This window comes from Dysidea avara, chromosome 12, assembly GCF_963678975.1.
Source record: "Dysidea avara chromosome 12, odDysAvar1.4, whole genome shotgun sequence".
Lineage (NCBI taxonomy): Eukaryota > Metazoa > Porifera > Demospongiae > Dictyoceratida > Dysideidae > Dysidea > Dysidea avara.
Window position 1 is genome coordinate 19,074,452 of NC_089283.1, and position 6,285 is coordinate 19,080,736.

At 38.4% G+C, this 6,285-nt stretch overlaps 1 long non-coding RNA gene across 3 annotated transcripts; it reads left to right on the forward strand.

The window, feature by feature from the left end:
- The first annotated feature begins 2,950 nt into the window (after nt 1-2,950).
- On the forward strand, nt 2,951-5,902 carry LOC136240892 (uncharacterized). Of its 3 annotated transcripts, XR_010694017.1 has the most exons (7): nt 2,951-3,081; nt 3,915-4,022; nt 4,469-4,522; nt 4,585-4,621; nt 4,710-4,810; nt 5,357-5,474; nt 5,524-5,902. It is a non-coding gene; the product is annotated as an uncharacterized lncRNA (long non-coding RNA). The 3 variants fall into 3 exon arrangements; XR_010694016.1 differs by having other exon boundaries at nt 4,348-4,522; nt 5,357-5,902; XR_010694015.1 differs by having other exon boundaries at nt 5,357-5,902.
- Nucleotides 5,903-6,285: the final 383 nt, after the last annotated feature.

The window sequence follows — 6,285 nt, forward strand, 5'->3', positions numbered from 1 at the left end:
GTAACGAAGTTACTAATCTCGTTAGTAATCCACTGAGTAACGTCTAGCCACAACGAAGTAATGAAGCCTACTGAATGAAGCTTATTCACCAGTTTCTTACTTATAACCAAGATTTGCACATTGCCCAACAACACAATCATGTCACATGATAAGGTGGTAGTTTCACACGTGATCAGCTTAAGGCTGTGGACACAAGGTAATATAATATGTAATATTATTATAGTTACTTTATTTTATGGGTAATATGTAGTTCTGTTGCAAGTAATATGTAACCATCCCAAAAAACACCTTCGCTGTAAAAAAAGGCGCGTCCAAGAAACTACCAGTACCTGGAACCCTATATAAAACAGCTCAGAAAAGTAACTGGTATCTTAAAGAGCTGATATCTGGAGCTGCCAAGAATACAACTAATTACAATTACTAAAGTTTTAATCCATGCAACAACACCTTGCTGTAAAGCAGATGCATGTACAATTATACATGAAAGTAACTGGCAATTGAAACAAATGATATCTGAAGCAGCCAAGAATGAATGTTCATTATTATACAACTAATTAAAAATTTAAACATTGAACCTTTATCATTCAGCTGTGTTCTATATTCACTCTTGCTACATCCTTAAGTAATTTCTTTTAATTCTATAATTGGCTGGTAATTTGGCCACCTTTTTTAATAGTCAGTATATAGATCAAAAAAGGTGGCCAAATTACCAGCCAATTATAGAATTAAAAGAAATTACTTAAGGATGCAGCAAGAGTGAATATAGAACACAGCTGAATGATAAAGGTTCAATGTTTAAATTTTTAATTAGTTGTATAATAATGAACATTCATTCTTGGCCGCTTCAGATATCAGTTGTTTCAGTTGCCAGTTACTTTCATGTATAATTGTACATGCATCTGCTTTACAGCCAGGTGTTGTTGCATGGATTAAAACTTTAGTAATTGTAATTAGTTGTATTCTTGGCCGCTCCAGATATCAGCTCTTTAAGTTACCAGTTACTTTTCTGAGCTGTTTTTTTACATAGGATTCCATGTACTGGTGGTTACAGCGAAGGTGTTTTTGGGATGAATATCACTCATTTTTGTCAGTGATAGACTCTACAAATTGGTAAAAAAGGTAACTTTTAGATGATATTTGAAAATGAGTAATTAAAATTAATGCAGAATATTATCTTGGAAAGTCAAAGATGCACCTGTCATCTTGTCTGACAGTGTTATAAAAAGCCATACATACTAATGACTGTTTCATAATACCGTTCAGAGGTATGACTTTACAGTGTAGTATGACTGTTCTATTAAAGTAAATCTATCTTTACTGCATGTGACAATTACTGTTAGAATATCCCATATCTGTGCATGGTAAATGCTTCAGAGACCTTAAGCTCAAAAGTAAACTTCCAAGTGCCTAATTAGTTCACAGTTGCTATATTATCAAGAGTCCTTAATAAGAGCACATTACGGACTCTTAATTGTTATTATCATAATATTATAACCATTTTTTGTGCTGTGTTCACAGCTTCAGGATTGGGGGCACCAGAGAAAGGAATGGGGCACTCAATCATCAAGGCTCGGGGAGATGGAATAGTATAGCCATGGACAATGCTGGTACTAACCCCTCAAGGGTTTCACAGTGCAGTATAGATGCAACCAGTGTATAAGACCAGAGCCTCGACCATCACCTTTTGACTGAATTTTTATACTTGATGAAGCAATTAAAACTAAAAAGTTGTAGTACTTACAATTTCCTCAGGGAGCATACTCCCAGACACCCTGCCTGTTCAGCAGAATAATAGGATTGAGCCTTACCAGGGCCGGAGGAAGCAGTCTGGCCAGTCAGGCCATAGCCTGACCACTTTTTCAGCATTAATTTTAAAAATATATATCCGAGTCGCTGATAGACACTGGCCAATTATGCTAGCGTGTTTTTGGGAATGATAGATGCCTAAAGCATCATGCAAGCATTGTGATATAATGTCAATAGAATATTTTACAACATGATTCTGTTAAATCCTTCCTGTGACAATCGGTTATGGAAAAGATCGAAACACTCTAATAGAACAGTCACCCTAATAGAGCACTCAGATGCTTACTGATTTATTAGTTAAACGCTTTATGAAGCTAGCAAATATGAAATATAAATAGCTTTGCATGGAAGCATACATAATTGAATGAATATTTGAGCACTGCAGCATAGCATGCATGATAAGGTAAGCATATAGTTTAGTGCCTACCTAGCTATTCACTGAGTTGTGACTTCATCACATTAAATTAGCTATATAGCTATCAGTTTAAAATGTTAGACTCATACTGCATGCATATAGCTATAACAAAAGGGAACAACACTGACTTTATATGTGTTACAACTGTATTATAATGTAGGAAATTGACGTGAACACATGACATGCATGCAGTGAGTTTAACACAAGTGTTAGTTGCTAGGGAATTTACAGCTGAAAATAGTCTCATATTTAATCTCAGAGCATGTAATTTTATTTTCCTGGGGGAGCATACCCCCCAGTATTCACACAAGTGCTCAGCATTTCATAGTGTCTACCCCATGGCCTGACCACTTGAAAATTGCTTCCTCTGGCCCTGCTTACTACCACTTTCACCTTTACTCTGCAGGTGCTCCGAATGTATCAGCAACATAATATACAATAGTTGTAGGTAATGCTAGTTAATGCCCCTAGGCAGAGCTATAGGGGTGGGCATTTTTCCCTACCGTCACAGTACTGTCAGTAGTTCTTCTCGCAGTTCTTTGCCCGGCCATCATCAATTAATCTTCTCCTCCAGACCCTTCCTCAAGCGCACTTATCACACAAAAATAACTTAATTAGTTTAGCAGTGCACAAATAATTCTTGACAGCTTATACTACACGTACCGCATTGTTGAACAATGGCATACCACCAGAATCCAGCGACAACTATCACGTGATCTATTTAGGGGAAATCTCGTGGAAAGTCCCTGATCACCTCAAGCGGACACACGTGATACGCGGTTTTAAATTGAATTCCATGTCTTTGAGAAACTCGCTACTCGTGAGAAACTACAATGCTTGAGCAACGCTTAAAGAAAGAAGTAAGAGTCTAGAATACTGAGGTACTCAATGATTATATGCCGGTATTGGAGGCTAACGAAACGAGGAGTGAAGTTCGCCCCAGTGTGTAAAGTGCCACATCACCCGCAATCGCCACAAACTGATTAACTGTGAGGGTTTTTGGACTTGTGCAGAGCTGAAAACTTCTAATGCTACTAAGACTAAGTAGCAGCAAATGCTGGTATTAGTCATGGCGAGATTTTCGACAAGGTGTACGGACCAACTACCACCTTACATCAGCAACTGCCACCTGCCACTTATGCGCATATCAATGTTTTGCCCCACTACTATGAACACGGGTAGAGGTGGGGATTTGAACATTTAAAAATTCTTATCCCCACCACCTGGGGCTACTTTTGATGTCGAATCCCCCACTTATCCCCCACTTATCCCCCAGTAAAAGACCCCGAAACACCCCCTACGTGCCCTCGTAGCATCAAATACCCCACCACCTGGGGCACGGTTTGAGGTCGATTCCCCGACTAATCCCCGCCTAGCCCCCACTTCTGCCCGTGTTCATAGTAGTGGGGCAAAACATTGATAGGTGCATTACATCAGCAGAAGTCCAGGAACTTTGGTGGCTGCAGGTTGAAGAAGTAACTAGCGAATGTAACGTGAATAATGTTTGTATGTACTCATTCACACTGCATACTGGTCTAAATGACTGAATTGATGCACAGTGAAACCTGTCTAATCAGGTCTCTGTGTAGTCTGTTAAATCCCCAAATGTGTCGTTTGTGTAAAAGTGACATTTTTTTTAGACGTAATAGCTATATGTATCAAATGGCAAATGCCCACCTTTCGGTTTTTACAGGTAATCTGGTCATAGCATGTGGTTCACCCACTAGCAGTAGCAGTTGGATATGGTCATGGTACATGACAAACTTGTGACCAGGCAGAAACTGAGTGTGATGAATTTCAGGTCAGTTTATATTAGTGTTGCACCGATATGAGATTTTGCTGATATTCTGATAACCGATATTGAATAATGTTTTCAAGCCAATAAATGTAGCCGATCCGATATAGCAGATCATATCTATTTTATAGCAATTTTTACTAGAAATTTGATTGTGAAGGCTTGTTTGTAGCAGCAGTATTTCTACAACAACAGCTAACAGTACACTTAAGCAGTAAACAACATTCGTGATGCAAGAAATGCAACTAAATACATTTGTAGACATCATTTGGTGTACATGATCATGTATTTTTAAATACATACACATATCTGTATCTGCTGCTTTTTTCAGTGTGGTGCCAATCCGATACCGATATACAAAAAACAAGGTTTTTCCGATAACCGATCCGATTATCGGTGCAACACTAGTTTATTATATAGAGGAATTGTACCAGCTATTGTGTTCTTTTTAGTTGTCAAGTATACATGGACTGTAGTGACATATCAAGGGTGTTGTGAATTTCTAGGTCAGTCTACATACTAAGGAATGTATAGTTTATTATCTCAGGTATGTTTTCTGAATTTCCAGGATCAGGCGTGTGGTGTGACCAAACTTTAATACCCCGGTCAGTTTACATGTGGTGCATAGTGATATTTTCCAGTATCCAGGTTTTAGGCATATTGTATTTAATATCTACTTGTTGGTTTTCATAGGCCATCTGGTTGTAGCAGTTCAGCCAGTAGCAGTTGGATGTGGTCTTGCGTAACTTGGAACCATACAGGAACTCAGATCAAAGAGAGTGTCGTAAATTCAAGTTAGTTGGAATTGTGTTGTTGCACTTCTCCCTCATCTGGACACCTATTATCCAGACACCTCTATTATTCAGACACCTCTACTATCCAGACACCTCCATTTCAGAAACCTCTATTATCTGGGCACCTCCATTGTCTGCACAACCTACATTATTCATGTGGCTTGTAGTTTATTGACCATAATGAAGTTTGCAGTTGAAAGCTGTTTGATGGCTTGTTTATTCTACTAATGATAACTACCACTTGATTGCTAGGTGATAATATATTTTTACAGCTAGGGGAGGGACCATGAATGCTTTGTAGTGACTTTAATTCTGCACACTAAACTGCACAGCACTAACTGATAGCAATAACTTTACTTCGCTTTAGTACAGTTTAAGACATTTCTGATACAGTAGTATGTACAGGACTGCCCAGATAAGAGAGGTTCCATTGTACTCAGATTGTAGGTGCATTGTATTTGATGCCTACTTGTCACTCTGTAGTTAAGCCATGAGGATCCACCAGCCTGGCATGTTAATTTTTTGTACATTCTCTTTTTACTTCAGTGCCTGCTTGTTAGGGGACTGGTCTCTTGTGTCGTCAGATATCAAGCAAGTTCATTTGGTGCTGGAGGCAAGGATTAGATCAACATTGACACACAGATTCACCGTGTCGATGCAATGGGTATTTTAGACGTATGTGTAAGCAGTGCCAATTCACCGAGACCCATCAGGTGAAACTTCTAGTAGCTCAAATTCCAGTATTACCTCGTGGCAGGATTGTTGACAAGGTGTACAAACCAAATACCAAATAACGGTGGCTCTGTTATCATTTGTGATCTCAGATATTTCCGGATTATACTGTTGTGGTGAGACCAAAGTAATTTCGAGGTCAACAATGAGATTCATCCTGCCTGGTAAGATCTTAGCATTATTGTTTATGATCTCTTGATTTTCCAGGATGAGGCATACAGTTGTGATGGGAATAAACTAATTCATTGGTTACTACATCACTATCACATTTTTATAGTCAGAATTTTATTGTTAATATCACAGTGATGTATTTTGTTATGTAACATGTATATTAAGTGACATGCATGATGAAAGCCACAATGAGAGTGGTTAGGGTGGGTAATGCTATGTAACTAACAAGCTGGCTTGAGCTCTACCAGAAGCTAGACAAGCGAGTTGACAAGTCACAAATGTTAAGCAAGTTCAATACACCATGTGTGGTATGGCACAAGAAATATGTTTGAAACACCTTCTATAGTGACTGTACGTTCTTCACGCTTTCACACCTTATTTATAAGACTGTACAATCTGGCCGCTTTAAAAGCTTGGCTACCAGGCTTATTAGTCCAATGCAATAGTTTTGGAGTGTAAATTGTATTTGAAGCATATTTATAAATATCGTCCGCCCAAGCAATTACTCCACCCACACAATAAGAAATTATATTATTTCGATATTTAGCTACCCTATTATCGTATCGAAATGA